A 21,573-nucleotide genomic window follows, 5' to 3' on the forward strand; every position below is an offset into this window, starting at 1 on the left:
TTATGACCACATCATGTCTCAAGTTCTTTAGATTCTATATTTCCCATACTATTCTTGCCCTCCCCCCTATCTATTTTCTACCTACTGTCTATGCTATTTTCTGTACCTTCTCCCCTCTTCTCCTCCTCCCACTCCCCTATTGCTAACCCTCCATGTGTTCTTCATTTCTATGGTTCCACTCCTGATCTAGCTGTCCTCTTGGTTTGCTTTTGTTTTAGGTGTGGTTGTTAATAACTGTGAGTTTGCTGTCCTTTCACTGTTCATATTTTTCATCTTCTTTTTCTTATATAAGTCCCTTTAGCATTTCATATAATAAGGGCTTGGTGATGATGAACTCCTTGAACTTGACCTTATCTGAGAAGCACTTTATCTGTCCTTCCATTCTAAATGAAAGTTTTGCTGGATAAAGCAATCTTGGCTGTAGGTCTTTGGATTTCATGACTTGGAATACTTCTTTCCAGCCCCTTCTTGCCTGTAAGGTCTCTTTTGAGAAATCCGCTGACAGTCTGATGGGTACTCCTTTGTAGGTGACTGTCCCCTTATCCCTTGCTGCTTCTAGGATTCTCTCCTTCATTTTAGTCTTGGCTAATGTAATTATGATGTGCCTTGGTGTGTTCCTTCTTGGGTCCAATTTCTTTGGGACTCTCTGAGCTTCCTAGATTTCCTGGAAGTCTATTTCCTTTGCCAGACTGGGGAAGTTCTCCTTTATTATTTGTTCAAATATGTTTTCCACTCATGGCTGTTTCTTTCCCCCTTCTGGTACCCCTATAATTCGGATGTTGGAACATTTAAAGATGTCCTGGAGGTTCCTAAGCCTCTCCTCATTTTTTTTTTCAATTCTTGTTTCTTCATTCTTTTCTGGTTGGATTTTTCGTTCTTCCTTCTGGTCCATTCCATTGATTTGAGTCCCAGCTTCCTTTCCATCACTATTGGTTTCCTGTGCATCTCCCTTCATTTCAATTAGTTTAGCCTTCATATGTTCCTCTAATTTGTGACTATAATTAACCAGTTCTGTGAGCATCCTGATCACCAGTGTCTTGAATTGTGCATCTGAGAGGTTTGCTATTTCTTTTTCACTTAGAGTTATTGGCTCTGGGGCTTTGAGTTCTTCTTGAGCCATATTTTGGACTGTTCGTGCCTGTTATGTATGAGGAGCGGAGCCCTAGGTGTTCACCAGGGCAGACAACTCAGTTGCTGGGTTGTGATGCTGTATGTGGGGGCGGGGTCAAAGAGGAGCAATGGGGGTCTCGTCTGCCACCTCCCACTGCCGCCGCAGCTGCCACGGTCACTGGGGCCCATGTGTTCCCTCCCACTGCGCCCGAATGTGCAACCTTGGTCAGCCCTCTGCCTCTGGGTTCACCTGCTGGGGCCTGCATGCCTCACTGGGTCCATCTCACTGCTCACTCCTCTACTGGTTTATCTGCTCACGAATATGTGACCATGGTCAGTGGTGCCCTGCACCCTGACTGGGTCCGCCCAATGCTACCCCAGCTGCCTGCGTGCCTGGGTCGGGGGATCTTTCCTGTCCGACCCTGCTCCACTGCTGGCTCTGCCCCTCTTACCGGCCCTGGTTGAGCGGTTCGTTGTTGTTGGACTTCTGTATAGTTCAATTTTCTGTCCTTTGGCTGTGTCTTTGTTTACTAAACCTTTGTTGTATTCAAACTTGGTTGTGGGAGAAGGCACAGTGTTTCCACCTATGCCTCCATCTTGGCGGAAGTCTCCGATTGAACATTTAATGATACCAGGAATATTATTTTTGTTGCACTATGATATTTTGTTATAATAGTGTTATGACTAATTTTTTAAAGATTTTTTTATTTATTTATCTTTAGAGGGGAAGGGAAAGAGAGAAGGAGAGAAATATCAATGTATGGTTTCCTCTTGTGCATCCCCAGCTGGGAACTGGCCTGCAACCCAGGCATGTGCCCTGACTGGGAATCGAACCGCAGTCGTCTGGTTCACAGGCCCGCGCTCAATCCACTGAGCTACACCAGCCAGGGTATGTTATGACTAATTTTTTAAACAAAAATCTGAAATAAACAAGACATTGAAATATTTAAAAGGAAATGACTTGATCTCTGGGATTCATTTGAAAATTACCTGGAGGGGCAAAGTTGTGAATTGGCAGTATCAAGGAAACAAGACTAGTCAGGGTATGGTAATTGTAGAAGCTGGATGACGGATACATCGGCATTCTTTATATTCTCTACGTCTGTATATATGAAATTTTCTGTACTAGAAAGGTTGTTTAAATTTGTGATTGTGTATGACTAATGACTGCACTACGCTTTCTTTATCTTACCTTGCATTATTCTGGTACCCGATAAAATTAACATATAAAGAATCTTCAACTTAAATGTCTTACCAACTGCGAACCACACAATCGCTGTTCGATTCCCAATCAGGGCACGTGGCTGGGTTGCAGGTCAGTTCCCAGCAGGGGACTCACGAGAGGCAACCATACATTGATATTTCTCTCCTTCTCTCCTTCCCTTCCCCTCTAAAGATAAATAAATAAAATATTTTTAAAAAAATGTCTTACCAACCATGAAAATGAAAAAGCTAGGCATTAGTACACATTGGACTTCACTTACCATGCATTTATTCAGCAGCCACTGCATGCTTTCATATAGATTTTCTTACTTAATCTCTGTGAAGTAGGTGTTATTTGCACTTAACAGATGAGAAATGGGAACTCTAGCTACGTAATACACAGGTAGAAAATTGCAAAATTGTTTTTTTTCCCATTTGGCCTGTCTTTCAAATTTTATATTTTATTTCTGTTACATCACACTGCTTCTCAGACATAACTTACTACCCTTTCTTTTACATTGTTTTCCTTTTAGGAGTGAGCCTGGCACAACAGGTCGGACAGACTTACATGTGAAAATATGAAAGGTTTCTGGGGTGTTTGTCCTCTCCTGTTAAGGCATCTGAAGTCCCAAGGCAGGAATTAAAGGTATACTGCACCTTAAGGAGACCATGGAACAGTGAGCTGATGAAATTCTAGACCTAACTTGCCAAGCTTTTGTTCTCTAAAAATTTATTTGATTGTTGTATATATTTGTGTGGGATACTGTACAAGATACTCAACTGATACTCTTACCTTACTTTCAGAACACAAGAGCTCAACATTGAGGGCATTATGGTAACTGAAATATATCAGATGGAGAAAGAAAAGACTGCATGCTGTCACTTATATAAGAAATCTTAAAAAACCAGACTCATAGAAGCAGTGTAGATTATTTGCCAGGGGTGTGGTGGTGTTGAGGAAAATGGGTAAAGGCAAGAAAGGGTACAAACTTCAGTATTTAAATAAGTTCCGGTCATCTAATGTACAGCATGATGACTAGTTAACAATACTGTGTTGTAGTCAAAACTTGCTAAGAGTAGATCTTAAAAGTACTCACCACAGAAAAAAGTGGTGAGGCAGTGGGTAACTGTGAGGCGATGGATGTGTTCACATTATTATGGTAATCATTTTGCAAAATACATGTATATCAAATCATCATGTTGTACATCTTAAACTTATACAATATGTCGATTATATCTCAAAGCTACGGGAGGAAATGTTCAGTCTTAACACAGTTACCTCTGTCCTTTTCCTCACATCCCCACTCTACCCTGTTGATTTATATCCTCAGTTGAAGCCATGCCCAAGCAACTCGAGAAACGGAGGAAATGCAAGGTAGAAACATCCCCTAACTAATACTGACCAGCTGTCTCTGCCAGTCATCGCTTTCTCCTTTCTCTTCCCAAGGATATGTCTAGTTTGTACTTGAAGGGAGCTTGGGACAACTCCCTAGTCCATAACAACTGAACTTGAAGGATATATATGGTGTAGCAGACCTTCACAAAAGTCCCACCCAGAAGTTAGTGGGAAGAGGCCAGTTTTTATAAACACGGTTAAAGCAAGACTTAAATCCAAAAAAAGGTCCTCACTGAGGCCTGAAGTAGGATCTAGGTATTTACACTCCTTTATAGCCCTCTCCCATACATTCCCCCACTAATCAAAGGCACCATACTCAGGCCAATCTAGACTCAACTAAGCTTAAAACATCTCTTGCTGATTACTCCCACAGAGTGGGTCATGTGAGATAGACTTGCTGCTCCATGGTGTAGTTTCTCTGCCCCTGGATTATTGCATATCCAGCCCACAGAAAGTTAACAGAGTTAAAAGAGCACAGCCTCTATTTTTTTCCAGAATACCCTTTGACAAGAAAAAACAACACTGAATCATTAGAGAAGCTATGCCATGTTTGATTCTTGAAAAGATTTGACACTTAACCCCAAAGAGATTGGAAAACTAGGAAATGAGAAATTGAAAGTTTGAAGTTAGATTGAGAGAAGACCTGCAGATTATTTAAGGGCATAAACTTGAAAATGCCTCTGACCTGCCTCAGGAAGAGGCCTTTAGTAGGATGGAAAGCTGAGAGCTGACATTCCCCCCTAGCTAATCCACCTGTCCCTGGCAGCAGGCAAATAATAGGGTCGGTACCATATTTTTTAGTAAAACATTAAGCCCAAAGTCTTGGTTTAAATTCAGATTTTTAGTTTTTCACATGTACTAGAAACTGATTTTTCTTCCATCTGCACACACAAGTACAGTTATCCCTCTCCCCTTTAAATTCTTTAAGTGAAACTAGTTTTGCTTTTCCTCTTCAAGGTACCACAGGTCTCCAATGGTCCAGGCTCAAAAGTTTCTTCATTTTATTTATTTGGTTTTTGTTTCACAGTCAGAAACTGCAATCCAGCTAGAGGTGGAGGACTGAAGTGAGAGCACAAAGATTATAGAATATAGTGAGCAAGTGAGGGTGGCGGAGTGTGCACCTGGGTAGTCAAAGGAATGGTCTGGAGGTTAAGATAAAATACAAGTTAGATTTACAGGCATTGTCCATAATCAGCAATAGTGAGCTTGGTGGTCCTGCCATTCCTGGATCTATGTGCTCCATGGCTTCCACAATATTCATGTACTCGTCTACCTTGCCAAAGACCACATCTTTGCTATCCAGCAACTCGGTGTCTGCAGTGTGGTACGTGCACTCTGTGAGGTGATGGCACCATATGTGTCAGGTACGGCTTTTGCCATGGACAAAATGCTTGGACCCACAAGTATGCATCAGAACAAAACATCAAATTTCTCCCCACAGGTAGACTTGCTGCCAGCACTGTTACAGTGTGTGAAGGCACCACCCTGGAACCTAAGCCCCAGAATAACTGAAAGTAGAAGCATTTATAGCCAAATCTTGTTTTCCCATGTTCAGAGCATGAAAGTTTTCTGGCTGTCTTTGGAACTTTGACAAGGGCTTGCTGTAGAGGCCGCTGTGTCCGAGAACTGGGTGGGGTTGACCTTACCTGGGTAGAGGCAGTGCAGAGTTTGCAAAACCAAATTTTCTTCATTCTTTAGTCTCAATTCTTGTCTTCCCTGGAAAGGGATTGTGTTTATACCTTTATCTCCACAAACAAGGACTCGGCCCTAAATTAGCCTTTATCACTTTTTTTGCAGAGTACTGAGTCTTTTGCCCTCTTTGTTTGTTTTTTTTAATTAATTAATTTATTTATTTTTAGAGAGCGGGGAGGGAGGGAGAAAGAGAGAGAGAAACATCAATGTGTATTTGCCTCTCACACACTCTCAACTGGGGACCTGGTCTGCAACGCAGGCATGTGCCCTGACTGGGAATCAGACTGGCAACCCTTTGGTTCACAGGCCAGCACTCAGTCCACTAAGCTACACTAGCCAGGGCTCTTTTGCCCTCTTTGAATTCGACCTTTCCTTCCTGCCCTCAGATTATCGTGCCTTACTTTCACTGTGATCTTCCTTTCATCTTTCTTTAAAGATTTTTTTTCTCTTTCAGAGATGTCTCTTCTTCTCTTTTCCTTTATTTATTTTAGAAGGGCGGGGGAAGGAAGAAAGAAACAGGAGAGAACCAGTTGCCTCTTGCAGGCCCCCAGCCGGAGACCTGGCCCACAACCCAGGCGTGTGCCCTGACTGAGAATTGAACCTGCAACCTTTCAGTTTGCAGGCCCGAGCTCCATCCACTGAGCTACCAGCTAGGGCCACTTTCATCTTGAGAGTCTTCTGAGCATTCCCTACAGTGTATCTAGCTCATTCTTTTTTTTTTATGGGTATCATTTTTTACTTTTTTCTCTATTTTTTTGTTGTTGACATTATTACAGATATCCTCATATTCGCTCCTCTGCCTGCCTCCACCTAGCCCTTATCTCCTTTCCTTCTGGCCATCACCACACTGTTGTTTGTGGCTATGGGTCATGTATATATGCTCTTTGGCCAATCCCTTCACCTTTTTTTTTTTTTTTAACATTTTATTTATTTATCTTTAGAGGGGAAGGGAAGGAGAGAGGAAGGAAACATCAATGTATGGTTGCTTCTCGTGCATCCCCTGCAGGGAACTGGCCCCTGCCGGAAACTGGCCTGCAACCCAAGCAAGTGCCCTGACTGGGAATTGAACCGCGATCATCTGGTTTGCAGTCCCACGCTCAATCCACTGAGCTACACCAGCCAGGGCTTTCCTTCACCTTTTATCTAGTCCCCGCTTCTCCTCCCCTCAGACAGCTGTCAGTCTGTTGCATGTGTCCATGCCTCTGTTTCTGTTTTGTTCATGAGTATGTTTTGTTCATTGACTCCACATTTAAGTGAGATTATATAGTATTTGAAATAAGACTGGCTCATTTTACTTAACATAATAATTTCTAGGGCCCTGGCTGGTGTGGCTCAGTGGATTGACCTGTAAACCAAAGTTCCCATAAGTTTGATTCCTGGCCAGGGCACATGCATGGGTTGGGGGCCAAGTCCCCAGTGGGAGTTGTACATGAGGTGGCTGATCGATGTTTCTGTCTTCTTTCTCCCTTCCTCTTTCTCCAAAAATAAATAAAAGTCTTTAAAAGAAAGAAAGAAAAAGAGAGAAAGAAAGAAAGAAAAGTAATAATCTCTAGGCCCGTCCATGCTGTCGCAAAAGGTAAGATTTCCTTCTTTTTTACAGTCTAGGCTCATTCTTGATCTAACCCTATCCAGACATGGATTTGGGCAGACCTGCGGTCAAGAATGATAGTACAATATTTGAAACACCTAGCATAGTTCCTGACATAAAAGGTACCATAACTTCTTTTTTCTCTTATCAAGTTAGTTTCTTTACTGCCTGAGTTATCAGTGGTTATATCTGCATCTTAGATTATTCTCCCTCCAAAAATTGTATTCACTCCAGTATTCTGTCTGTCCAAATCTATCAAACATTAGCAAATTCAAATTCTGCCTTCAAATTTTTTTGATAATCTTTATTGTATTTAATTTTTTTCTATTACCATTTAGCCTCCTTATACCCCCAACCTTCAAATGCTTGAACAATCATACCCTGGCTGGGTAGCTCAATTGGTTGAATCATCATCCTATACACCAAAAGATTTCAGGTTCAAATCCTGGTCAGGGTACATACCTCAATTGTGGGGTTGATCCCTGATTGTGGCACATAGGGGGGCAACTGGTCAATGGATCAATGTTTCTCTCTCACATTGATTATATATATTTATAGATATAGATAATCTCTATCTCTCCCAACCTCCCTTCTTCCCTCTCTCCCTTTACCTCTCCCCCCTCTCCCCCTCCCTTCCTCTTTCTCTAAAATCAATAAACATTTCTTTGATGAGGATTAAAAAAAATTTTTAAACAATCTTGAAAGTCCAGGAATAGAAACAAATGAAAAACCATACCTGGTTCTTGGCTAAGAAATTCAACATCATAAGATACTTTTACTCAACATATGTCAAAGATACTCACAAGCCATTTTGGAGAGCTAAGGAAATGAGGGGGGGTGCTGGCCAACCTGATTCTAATGCTCATCTGGAAAAAATAAGCAGAAATGGCCCCAAAACCCTGGCAAACAGCAATAAGGGGAAATTAGCATCTGCTAGATATTAGTCAGATTGTAATGCCTCAGTAAGGGCACTAATCTACCTTCATGAGCTAAACACCTCCAAGTACCAGTGCATTGAGAATTAAGTTTCAACATACGAATTTTGGGAGGACACAAACATTGTTGCACTAAAAGCACCTGTAGCACAGCGTGGGGGACAAAGGGGATCTGTAACTACTGATGGGGACATTAGCTTAATATAAACATTATTTTTAGAAAGGTGCATTAAGTGTATATAGTGTGCTACATTTTAACAAGGAGAGGAGAGATATATAGGTATTTGCTTGTATTTGTATAAAGAAACACTTGAAGATATTAAAAGTTACCCTTGGGGGCAATGATGGGAGCAGGACTTGTCAATGTACACCTTTTGATAATGTGTTGTTATTTAAACTATTAATTAAATATATTTCATAATATAAATAAAGTAATATATTTTTAATATATATAAAGGTTTTCCCCATCTATAAATAGAAATATAAAAATTAAGAGTTGGGAATGCCTTCCAAGATCACCTGAAATAGTTTGCTCATTTTTAAAGTGAGAAAATAAAGAATATAATGGAGAAATGTTCTGCATGAGTTTGTTTGTTCCAGAACTAGAATACAGGTCTCTTAATAGGTATTGTGTCCTCTACTCCATGTGGTCTCACTTTTTTTTTTAAGATTATATTTATTTTTTGACACAGGAAAAGAGAGGAAGAGAAACATCATGGGGGTTGCCTCTCACGTGTCCCCACCAGGGACCTGGCCCGCAACCCAGGCATATCCCCTGACTGGGAATTAAACATGCAACCTATCAGTTCACAGGCCCACACCCAATCCACTGAGCCACACCAACCAGGCTGATAACACTTGACTAACTTAATAATGTCTTACTCTGTGTACTGATTAATTTATGTCTTAATTTCTCCTTATAAATGTTTACATCTTTAGAGGTATTCTTCGCCCTGGCTGATGTAGCTCAGTGAATTGAGCACAGGCCTGCAAACCAATCAAACCATTAAACGGTTCGATTCCCAGTCAGGGCACATGCCTGGGTTACAGGCCAGTTCCCAGCAGGGGCTGCACGAGAGGCAACCATACATTGATATTTCTCTCCTCTCCGTCCTTTCCCCTCTAAAGAAAAATAAATAGAATCTTTTAAAAAAAGAGAAAGGTATTCCTCTGTATAGTCTGTAGCACCTTACACAATGTTTGGCCCCTAACTACTTTGTTCATTTATTCAACAATTTATTGAAAGTTCATTGAATGCCAGGCACACCACTACGTCTCTAAGCTGTCAATTGGAATACTGGAAGTGAAGGTAGAAGTTTTAATCCTTGTTCTAAGTATTGAAATTAAGGCAGCAAAGCCTGTAATTAATTCACCTGCCTATGTGAAGCCATATTTAAATTTACTTTCTTAATTAATCTTCTTGGGACAGGGCCTCAGCAATGGGTGGCATGCATCCTGCTATTCATATATAGGTTGTAGGTGGACAAGACTACTGATTATCAAGCCCAGTGGTAGGTAAATAGAGAATCTTTGGCCTGCCTGCTAAGGATAACCCATAGATTCCTTTCTATTTTACTTCTGAAAATGGGATCACTCTTGGATCTCAATAACCTTCTAGAAAAAACCCTTTCCCCTGGCACCCTTTCTCCTAGTTCTATCAACAGTCTGCTTCATGCCAGACTGTCAGTGTGTCAAAGACAGGAACCATTTGTTTCTTTGCTTTAGTACCTGTTATAGTGCCCAACACATTTTAAATGTTGGTAGAACAACCAAACATGTCTACATCCATGCATACACTATACTCATGATCCAAACGTGTCTCCTCCAATGTGTTTCCCACTAGAGTGAATTTCACTTGACTTCTAATCTGTTTTAATGTTTCTGATTCCCAGCTATAACTCCCATTCTGTTTTCCCACAACCATAATTATAATCTTTCCTCTGTCCTTTCTGGAAACATCCCCTATCCACTGAGCCTACTGGGAAGCAAGTGTTTCCCTGGTACTCAAGATAAAACTTGGCAAGTTTATTTGTCCTCAAGGACCTTCTCAATACAAAGTTTGATTCAAGCCTGACACCTGATCCTGGCGGGTTGTGCTTCCTGTAGGTTCAAGGGTTTCTCCAGTCATTTCTCAAGAAATCTCAGTATACTTATATGCACGATGAGATGGAAAAGTGTTTGTGCTTAGGAGTCTTGCATAACTGCTTTCAAATTTTGGTCTGAAACTAACCAGCTCCATGATATTGAATAAGTTGCTAAAGCATCCTGATCTTTGTTTTTCTATTTGTAAATTTAGAATAATAATGTTCATCTCATAATGTTATGGTGATTTAGAAATGAGACGTGACAATCCCTGACATGTAGTTACTACTATAAACACAGCCCCCTTACTTTCTACAAGGTGGCAAATTAATGAATAAACAAACAGCTTTCCCAAGCAACAATACTTATTTATGGAAACCTGAACTATTACTTTCTGAAGACAAGGACAAAACAGGTCTGTTGGTATCTTGCCTTGGCCTGTCTCTAGTGTTTTAGCTTAGGAACATTGTGCTGTTGAGGTATGTCATAGTATGTCCTGATCAAGGGCCAAGTTAGGTTTTGCCAATGACATCGGTATGTAACAGTCCCTCCTACTACGCTACACGATGTCCTTGGGTATGACAAGGCAGAGTCTCTGGTCTTTAGGTAATAACCATATATCAGAGAATATAAGATATTTACATAAATAACAATTACATCTGATAGAAAGTGAGGTGGCCTAAGATTTATAGAGAAAATGCTATAGCAATTTAATAAGGAAAAACTCTTCCAGTTGGAGAAGATCAAAAATGTGTTTGCTCAGTCAGTAGAAATTTGTCATAGACGTGTCTGTGTAGGACATTAGGCCAGACACTAGGATGCAAAGATTAAAACGATATTATGCTTCTTTTGAAGGAGCTTAGTATCTAAGGAGAAGATGACAAAAAATAATTGCAGTACTATGTGTTTAGAGTGTTTCAGAATGGTTATTTTCAATGTGCTTTGGAAGCAGAGATCCAGAGTAATTCAGTTTAGGTTGTAGGTGGACAAGATTACTGATTATCAAGCCCAGTGTTAGGTAAAAAGAGAACCTTTGGCCTGCCTGCTAAAGATCTTTGTAAAGATCAATGTAAAGATGTTTGAGCTCATTCTTGTTTTCCTTTTTTTTTTTTTTGAATTTTATATATAGAGGGGAAGGGAAGGAGAGAGGAAGAGAAATAATCAATGTATGATTGCCTTTCGTGTGTCCCCTGCTGGGAACTAGCCTGCAACCCAGGCATGTACCCTGACTGGAAATCGAACCATGTTTGTTTGGTTCACAGGCCCATGCTCAATCCACTGAGCTACACCAGCCAGGGCTGAGCTGGTTCTTGAAGGATGAAGAGGAGTTTACCAGATAGAGAAGATGGGAAAGGATATTCATTAAAGAGTTGGCCTTTTATTTTGAAAAAATGGAAGAATTTAGACACCAGAAGTGGGAGAATATAGAATTGCATCAACAAAGGTAGAGAAACCAGAAGAAAGCATGAGGTAAAATAGTTCTTTCTGTAGTACTGGTGAGTAAAAATAATAAATGAATTTGACCCAGTTTGTGGTGGGATTGAAGACAGTAGGAAAATTTATCAAAGCTCTTCAAACTAGGACGTGATAAGGTTAGAACTCTGACTTTAAGAGGATTAATCTAGTTTTATACCAGATAGTTTGGACAAGGGTACTCTAGAAGCAAGGAGGGCAATTAAGAGACCAGTAAACTATCTGGATAAGAGGTAATGAGATCAGGTAAAAAATGGTAGGAGGAATGGAAGGGAGGCCAAGTGGAAGACGGGTTTATAGACACTGGATTATAGTTATTGGTTACCAGAGTCTCTGAGAGAATGGTGTACTCTTAATAGAGATAAACAAGGGATAAGGCTTGGGGGAAATGAAAAAAATTCAGCCTTGGTACATTCACTTTGAGATTCTTCAATAGATTAATTTCCATAGACTGATAGAAACAATAGACAAGATGAGACAGTAGTTACAGACATGGGAAATGAGAAAGTAGAGGCATTAAATGTGATTACTTTTTTTGTGAACTTCAGCAATGAAGGAAAAGAGCACATAAGGAAAGAAGTTGAGGGTTTTTATTGTATAATGTACTGGAGACACTCAACTTTGTGAGTTGAAAGAAAAAATGAAGAACAGACCAAAAACTGAAGGTGAAAGAAGAAGGGATAAATGATAGAGAGAGCAAGGTCATGCTATCAGAGTATTAGTAAAGAAGAAGATATAAAATGTTCCCAGATACAACACAAAACTTTCAGGCTTAAGACATAATGATCTCAGATTCTACTTCAGATGATCCCAGTATCTTTCAGTTCCTTTGCAATTACGTAAACCATACTCAGACATCCGGCCAAGATGGGGGCATAGGTAGATACACTTTGCCTCCTCACACAACCATAAGCCCAACAACAAATTTAAAAACGAAAAATAACCAGAAGTGTCAGAAAATCAAACTGTATGGAAGTCTGACAACCAAGGAGTTAAAGAAGAAACATTAATCCAGACTGGTAGAAGGAGTGAAAATAGGCAGCCAAGGCAGAGAGGACAGACGGCAAGGCAGCAGCTGGAGGACTGGGCAGACGAGGCAATGACTGGTGAACTGAGCACTCCCACATTTATGTGCAGATAAACCAGAAGGAACAACTGGGGAGTGAGACACACTGCACAACCCAAGTTTCCAGCTCAAGGAAATAAAGCCCAAAACCTCTGGCTGTAAAAACCTGTGGGCGTTGTGGCAGGAGAAACTCCCAGCCTCACATGAGAGTTTGTTGGAGAGACCCACAGGGTCCTAGGGCGTATACAAAACTACCCACCTGGAAATCAGCACCAGAAGGGCCCAATTTATTTGGGGATAGTGGGGGAAGTGACTAAAAGCTGACAAGTGGCATTGTTCCCTCTCTGACCCCTCCCCAACATACAGCACCACAATGCAGCAACATGGGTTTGCCCCACCCTGGCAAATAGCTACAGCTCTGTCTCTTAACAGCATAACAGACACACTGAGATAAAAAAATATGGCCCTAATGAAAGAACAGATCAAACTCCAAAAATAGAACTAAGTGACGAAGAGATAGACAACCTATCAGATGCAGAATTCAAAACATTAGTAATCAGGATGCTCACAGAAATGCTTGAGTATGGTCACAAAATAGAGGAAAAAATGAAGGCTATGCAAAGTGAAATAAAAACATACAGGGACCCAACAGTGAAGGGAAGGAAACTGGGACTCAAATCAATGATTTGGAGCAAAAGGAGGAAATAAACATTCAACCAGAACAAAATGCAGAAATAAGAATTTTTAAAAATGAGAGGCTTTACAACCTCTGGGACAACTTTAAATGTTCCAACATCTGAATCATAGGGGTGCCAGTAGGAGGAGGAGAGGAAGAGCAGGAAATGGAAAACAAATAGTGAACAACTTCCCCAACTGACCAAGGAAATAAAATTCCAGGAAGTCCAAGAAGCTCAGAGTCCCAAAGAAGTTGGATGCAAGGAGGAATACACCAAGACACATCATAATTACATTACTGAAGATTAAAGATAAAGAAAGAATCTTAACAGCAAGAGAAAAGGAGACAGTTACCTACAAAGTAGTTCCCATTAGACTATCAGCTGATTTCTCAAAAGAATCCTTGTAGGCAAGAAGGGGCTGCAAAGAAGTATTCGAAGTTATGAAAGGCAAAGACCTACATCCAAGATTACTCTGTCCAGGGAAGCTATCATTTCAAAGGGCAGATAAAGCACTTCCCAGGTAACATCAAGTTAAAGAAGTTCATCATCACCAAGCCCTTATTATATGAAATGTTAAAGGGACTTATTTAAGAAAAAGAAGATAAAAAATATGAATAGTATAATGACAACAAACTCACAACTATTAACAATTGAACCTTAAAAAAAAACTAAGCAGACAACTAGAACAGGAACAGAATCACAAAAATGGAGATCACACAGAAGGTTATCAGCAGGGAGGGGGAGGAGAGAATGGAGGAAAAGGTACAGCGAATAAGAAGCATAAATGGTAGATACAAAATGGACAGGGGGAGGTTAAGAATAGTATAGCAAGTTGAAAAGTCAAAGAATTTATGTGTATGACCCATGGACATGACCTAAAGTGGGGAGGTACAGGGCAGAGGGGAGTAAAGGTGAGAAAAAATGGGGTAACTGTAATAGCATAATCAATAAAATATATTTTTAAAAACCATACTCTGACTGCATTACACAATGGCCTACTTAGTAAGAGAGGCACTTTGCCGAAGTAGAGTAGGAGTTGTGTGATTGCTTTCCCAAGGGTTCTGCTGCTGAGAGCTGCTTGTTCAAATACTTCAGATTTGATATCAGAGCATTCTGTGACTGGTTCTTTAAAAAAGCTTTTCAATTTGGATAGATGTTAATTTTCAAACTTTCCCAACTCAGACATTTTAAAAATCAGGAATAAAACAAGAAAGCTCTGGAGAAGAAAAACCAGGTCTTTGAGCACAGCCTCACCTGTGACTTTGTGTTTGATTGGGCCTTGAAGGTGAACAAACCCCTTTAGCTCAGTGACATAAACAGTTGAGAAAAAATGTTTTTAATTATATACATAAAGCTTCTAGGAGAAAACAATATATGAATGACCTTAGAAAAGGCAAAAATTTTTTAAACAGGACACAAAATCACCATGAGTGGGGGAAAATGTGGTATATCCAAGCTATTTTTTTAATATATTTTATTGATTATACCATTACAGTTGTTCTATTCCCTCCCCTTCATTCCCGTCCACCCCCACACTCCCTCCCCCACCATTCTCTGCCCCCTTAGTTTATAACCACGTGTCTGAAGTTCTTTAGATTCTATATTTCCCATACTATTCTTGCCCTCCCCCCTATCTATTTTCTACCTACCATCTATGCTATTTTCTGTGCCTTCTCCCCCCTTCTCCTCCTCCCACTGCCCTGTTGCTAACCCTCCATGTGTTCTTCATTTCTATGGTTCCACTCCTGATCTAGCTGTCCTCTTGGTTTGCTTTTGATTTAGGTGTGGTTGTTAATAACCATGAGTTTGCTGTCCTTTCACTGTTCATATTTTTTATCTTCTTTTTCTTATATAAGTCCCTTTAGCATTTCATATAATAAGGGCTTGGTGATGATGAACTCCTTGAACTTGACCTTATCTGAGAAGCACTTTATCTGTCCTTCCATTCTAAATGAAAGTTTTGCTGGATAAAGCAATCTTGGCTGTAGGTCTTTGGATTTCATGACTTGGAATACTTCTTTCCAGCCCCTTCTTGCCTGTAAGGTCTCTTTTGAGAAATCCGCTGACAGTCTGATGGGTACTCCTTTGTAGGTGACTGTCCCCTTATCCCTTGCTGCTTCTAGGATTCTCTCCTTCATTTTAGTCTTGGCTAATGTAATTATGATGTGCCTTGGTGTGTTCCTTCTTGGGTCCAACTTCTTTGGGACTCTCTTAGCTTCCTGGATTTCCTGGAAGTCTATTTCCTTTGCCAGACTGGGGAAGTTCTCCTTTATTTGTTCAAATAAGTTTTCCACTCATGGCTGTTTCTTTCCCCCTTCTGGTACCCCTATAATTCGGATGTTGGAATGTTTAAAGATGTCCTGGAGGTTCCTAAGCCTCTCCTCATTTTTTTTTTTCAATTCTTGTTTCTTCATTCCTTTCTGGTTGGATGTTTCATTCTTCCTTCTGGTCCATTCCATTGATTTGAGTCCCAGTTTCCTTTCCATAGCTATTGGTTTCCTGGACATCTCCCTTCATTTCAATTAGTTTAGCCTTCATATGTTCCTCTAATTTGTGACTATAATCAACCAGTTCTGTTAGCATCCTGATAAACAGTGTCTTGAATTGTGCTTCTGAGAGGCTGGCAATTTCTCGGTCGCTTAGAGTTATCAGCTCTGGGACTTTGAGTTCTTCTTGCGCCATCTTTTGGGCTGTTCCGTAGCAGGATCGGAGCCCTAAGGTGTTCACCAGAGCAGGGCAACTAAGTCGCTGGGTTGTGTAGTTGTATGTGGGGGCGGGATCAAAGAGGAACAATGGCGTCCCGTCTGCCGCTGCGGCCCCCACTGGTGCTGCAGCTGCCACCATCACCGGGCCCATGTGTTTTGTCCCACTGCATGCGAGTGTGCCACCACTGTCCGCCCTCGCCCCCTGAGGCCTGCGTGGTCAGTCTCACTGTGCGCAAATGTGCGACCTTGGTCAGTCTGCCCCGCACCCCAACTGGTTCCGGGCTGCCTGCGTGCCTAGGTCGGGGGATCTGTCCTGCCCTACCCTGCTGGCTGCTGGCTCCGCCCCTCTTACCATCCCCGTTGAACGGTTAGATGTAGTCGGACTTCTGTATAATTCAATTTTCTGTCCTTTGGCTGTGTCTTTGTTCTCCAAACATTAGTTGTATTCAAACTTGGTTGTGGAAGAAGGCACAGTATTTCCACCTGTGCCTCCATCTTGGCAGAAGTCCGGTATATCCAACCTATTAAACAATCCTAAACTTTTGTTCATCAAAAGGCACCAATAAGACAATAAAAAGACAAGACACCGAGTGAAAGAAGATATATTCTCAATATGTCAATAAAGAAGATGCATACCCAGAATATCAAGAAATTCTACAAATCAGGTTTTAAAAAATGACAGTCCTATTATAACATGGCAAATAGTTTGAACAAGCATTTCATGAAAGAGAGTATCCAAAGGACATTATGCAATAAACATTTTAAAGGGTATTCAGCTTCTTTAGTCATCATAGAAATGTATGTTACAAGCAGAACAAGGTATTATTTTTTTTAAGATTTTATTTATTTTTAGAGAGAGGGTAAGGGAGGGGGAAGGAAGGAGAGAAACCCATCAGTTGCCTCTCTCACACTTCCAACTGGGGACCTGGCCTGCAACCTAGGCATGTTCCCTGACCTGGAATCAAACCAGCAGCTTTTCAGTTCACAGGCCAGCACTCAGTCCACTGAGCCACACCAGCCAAGGCAAGGCATCATTTTAGCCATCAGAATGACTAAAATGAAAAGAACAGAAAGTGTGTTGGCAAGGATGTGGAGCGAGTTAACTCACATAGCTGGTGGGAGAATAAAAGGCAGTTCGGTAACAGGTATAAAAAAGCTTGGGATTTACCATGTTACTTGTTTTAGAAACGCCAATTCTGAAAATTTAGTCTAAGGTATTTATAATGGATGTCAGTAATATTTACATTACAAATGTATATGTGTAATGTTTGGAACTGCCCTGCCTGATTTCAGAAGCTGTAACCCCCTAAGGGGGTCAAGGCTGAGTGAGCAACCTTTGGACCATAAACCACTAAGGAGATTAAGCTTACCTCCCTGGCAGGGGCACCACCTCTGCTCCTTTTATTTCACCCTGCCTGGCCCCCAGTGCTTGATCAGTTAACCAGTGACAGGTGATTCCTCAAGGCAGGGACAAACTAAGACAGGCACAATCTTGGAGGGGCCCAGGGAAGGACTTGGAGGGCTACAGAAAAAAGGAGATGATGGACCCTTACCCCTCAGCATTGACATAGCCTGAGTCCTCATTCTATCTGCAAGATATCTCCTAATCTCTTGGCTGCCTTACTTATGCTTGACCTAAACCTGAAACAATGTTGGAGGTGGGTGAGGCACTGTTCTGGAAAGGGCAGGTTTTCCAGGGCATCAGGCCTAAGAAAGAATGCATAAAATCCTATGAAACCTACTTTGCTAATACCCTCAATTTAAATAATAAGGGGCCAAGCAGGAAGTGAGTTTGTTTCCTCAAAGTTATATGGCCCTCCTAACTATCCGACCCTGTCTCAGAATAAACCCTCAGAGTCCTTTGAATTTTATCTATTATTTAATCATTTCTGCCTGACAATGATTGATGGATTTTATTCCTGTGCAAAATGAACCAAATAAAAGCCTGTCAAGGTAAGGGTTTGGGTGCTCTCCCCTTGAGAGAGTGGCTGTGCTGTGCCTTTTCCTCCACAGGACTCAGTAGTCTGTGTGAATTTGTCTCATATCTTATCCACAATGTCACAGACCCCAGGAGCCAGGGTCCATATCAGTTTAACATATAAAAAGTGTTTTTAATACTGTTTTTGTAATATTGTTAAACCAGAAATTTAAATGTTTGATGTACAGTTAAATAAATTAAGTTATTGTATAAGAATATTGTACACTAAAAGAAAAAAACAATTATTTTAAAAATTTATCTTTTTTCAAGCAGACAATGGATGATAGTTGAAGCTGGGAGATGTTGAACCATGGGTCTTTATTGTACTTTTCTGTCAACTTTTTGGTGTGTTTGAAAAAGTATTTTGTGGCATCTTTATGGACACAATATTTTATCTAGCCTGTTCTTTGTTAAAACGTGAATCCGTATCTTTCATCACAACTGGAGCTTCAGTCTCAAAATCCTAAATCCTATATATGGTCTATAAGATACCAAATGTCTGGCTCCCGCCCTCCTCTCTAGCCATTCTCAGTTCCTATCAGTTCCCTCCAAATGCCCTAAACCACCTTCCTACCTCAGGGACTTCAGATATGATGGTTCTTCAGCCTAGGAAGCTCTTTCTCCCCGCATTGCACTGCACTCCTAATGAATTCCCCTTAGTCATCAAGAATTAAGCAGCAGTGAACAACAGATATGGGGGAGCATCTTAGGGATGAGGTGGGTGGAGAAAGTGACATCTTTGTAGGAGACTGAGCAGGAACTGTCCATGAAGCGGAAGAGGTATCAAGAGAGTGTGAATTCACAGAAAGCAAAAGACTCACAGCCAATGCTAGAGAAAGGCTAAGGGAGACACAGATTGAAATATCTTCACTGGATCTTGCATTTAGAAGGTCATGGGTGACCTTAGCAACAAGATTTACTCCTGAGTGAAATGAGGAAAGAGAACCTAAGTTTATGTTTTTAGCATTTTTTTAAATTTGTTGATTTTTAGAGAGAGAGAGAAACATCAATTTGTTGTTCCATTTCTGACTCAATACATATTCATAGGATTCTTGTATGTGCTCTGACTGCAGATAGAACCTGTCACCTTGGTTTATTGGGACAATGCTCTAACCAACTGAAGAGAGATCCTAAATTTAGACATTCTTTTAAAGAATTTGGCTATGGATGGAAGGAGGGCGAGAGAGGATGGTAAATGGAGATATGGGATGGAAAAGTGTGTGTGTGTGTGTGTGTGTGGTTTTTAAGATAAAAGAACATGTTCCTCTTTAGAAAGAAAAGGGCAATGAGAGAGGGAGGGGGAGAGAGAGAGAAAGAGAAGTTATACCAAGAAAGGGGGGGGGGGCTAACTGACAATGCAGGGTCCCCGAGGAGGCATGAGGGGTTGAATCTGAAACACAAGCAGCCTAGGACTAGAAGAGGGATGGATGGTGATGGATACCAATTCTCAGAAGAAGACAGAGTCTTGAGTATAGTAGATTCATAAATCCTAGATCTGGGATCAACTTCAAAATGTCTAGCTTCAGTCAGGTGATTCAACAATATCTCTACAAATAAGTGGCCAGGAGAAGTTCACAGTTTATGACATCTTCAGAACCACATTCTAAACCTTTGGATGAAAAAGATATCTTACTTGTGCGTAACACTACTTATTGCCTGACACAATTATGTGGTAAGCACATGTTATGCCTTATTTTATCATTTTCCTGATTTCCCATAAAGGAACTGGCTACTGTCTGTAAGCACTATTGACTGTCGCTACATTTAAAATGCTAATGAAGAGGTTTTGCCCTTACAATAGATATGTACATGTTTACTTACCTAGTGTATTTGATTAAAATATTTTTTATCAGAAACATTAACCCCTTTAAAACACTTTTATAGAACAGTGGCTATGGCCAAAAAGTTAAATCCTAGTAAAGTGTTCTGAAGTCTCTTCCTGACAGATAAATTTCTAAAGTGACAAATGGAACTCAAGATACCATTCAAAATTAAAATTGTAATATTGAGTGTGCACCTTCTACATCCTCCTAGGCTTTCTTGCTGTAGGTGGTGCAACTCCCCTCCCAATCAGCATTTTTGTGGAGATTAGAAGATTTGAGCTGGACTCTGCCCATCTCCTACCTACAGACCAAGAGTTTTTTTACCTAGAAGTTTGCAGATGATCAGCTATAGACTCTAACGTGTTCCTAAAATTGTGTGAGCAACAATTCTGTAATCTTCCAAGGAGACCATCTGTAAATGGGTCATTATCTAGCCTAGTCCTCATAGACGATAGCTTTTTGGAGTTTGTTTACTGTTCTTACCCATATTCTACTTTCTAAATCAGTCTTCTAAATTATGCTTTCAATTAGGCACTGGTCAGGAGTAGATGACTTCACAGGGAACAGCAAACTAGAGACATTATCTTTGATGTCACCAACTTTTCTGAACAAGATGCTGCTTTGTAGATAGCTGTTGTCTTCAAAGAGACTTTTGTGGTATATATGAGACTTTCACCATCAGGATATGTGACTTGTGGATGGGAGTTCAGGTAGGAATGAAAACAGGCAAGGAGGCACTGAGGGAGAAACATTGAGGTTTTACTGTTTTGTGGCCCATTGTTACTAGAATATTATAAAATTCTTGTTCACATGATGGTGTGTGGCTTACAAAGCAAAACAGCTGAGGTATACCAGGATGTGTGTTCCATTTCTTTAATATCTATTTCCCTGTCACCACTGGGATGATGTAATGTTGAATACATGCCTTGCAGTATGCCCAGCTGTGAGAAGAAAACAGCTGTCATTGTTGAGGGATTGGCCCACCTTTGGCTCAGGGTCTCTGGTTGGGTCTGACTCTGAAACCTCAGTGCTCTCTCCTTGGCTTCAGTACTCAGGCTCATGTAACCCACTGGCTTCTGCCTTAACCCAGAATACATCACATGGATTTGTGCATTTAGCTGGAACTTGCCCGTTATAATGAACTGAATACAAAAGTGGGAAAGCTTTAGCATATGTAGCTTCCCTGTTCACCGCTGTGTTCTTCTTCGGTAGGAAGGAGTTCATGTATTCCAACCTCTTTGTGCTGGCTCTCAGCTATCCAAAGCCCACTTATTAAACTTCGGTTCCTACAACATTCCCATCTTCCTAATCTTCACTTTCCAAAACCTATCAAAATTTACCTACCCTATGTTTAATTTTCATTAGTAGAAAGCTGGCTGATTTGGGAGAATACTTTAATGCTAGGATAGAAGATTTTCCTCAGATATGCTAACATATTCATATTAATGTTTTTGTTTGTTTGTTTTTTAAGGTACATCAATGTATGAGAGAAACATCAATTGGCTGCCTCTTGCACGCCCCTAGCTGGGGACCTGGCCTATAAGCCAAGCATGTGCCCTGACTGGGAATCAAACTGGTGACCTTTTGGTTCAGTTTGCAGGTTGGTGCTCAACTCACTGAGCTACGCCAGCCAGGGTGAACGTATAGATCTTTTAATGGTGGCATTCAGATACCATGATAAGTCAGAGGAAGAGATTTGGAGACATAGGAATTAAAAATGACTTTATCTGATTGCCCATTGATCTTACTACTAAATAGGTGAAAAAAACAATGATAGAAAACAAATTCTGGAAATACAGGGAGATTATTTCAAGGGCCACATGTGTCAGTGAGTCAGAGAGACAT

General features: G+C 40.7%; 1 long non-coding RNA gene across 5 annotated transcripts in view; it reads left to right on the forward strand.

Moving 5' to 3' along the window:
• LOC118992618 (uncharacterized) overlaps positions 1–21,239 on the forward strand; it is a 31,827-nt gene extending 10,588 nt beyond the window's left edge. Inside the window, exons 2-5 of one of the 5 annotated variants that reach the window (XR_005067658.1) lie at positions 7,002–7,111; positions 11,269–11,502; positions 19,940–20,438; positions 21,200–21,239. This is a non-coding gene — a long non-coding RNA (uncharacterized LOC118992618). Of the gene's footprint in view, positions 1–7,001; positions 7,112–11,268; positions 11,503–12,027; positions 12,414–17,220; positions 17,236–19,939; positions 20,897–21,199 lie in introns of those variants that run through there. The other 4 variants (XR_005067661.1, XR_005067657.1, XR_005067659.1 and 1 more) reach the window with 4 other exon arrangements.
• The last annotated feature ends 334 nt before the right edge of the window (positions 21,240–21,573 follow it).

The sequence above is a fragment of the Sturnira hondurensis genome, unplaced genomic scaffold (assembly GCF_014824575.4).
Source record: "Sturnira hondurensis isolate 20B ecotype Veracruz unplaced genomic scaffold, ASM1482457v3 Scaffold0008196, whole genome shotgun sequence".
In the NCBI taxonomy this organism is placed as follows: Eukaryota; Metazoa; Chordata; class Mammalia; order Chiroptera; family Phyllostomidae; genus Sturnira; species Sturnira hondurensis.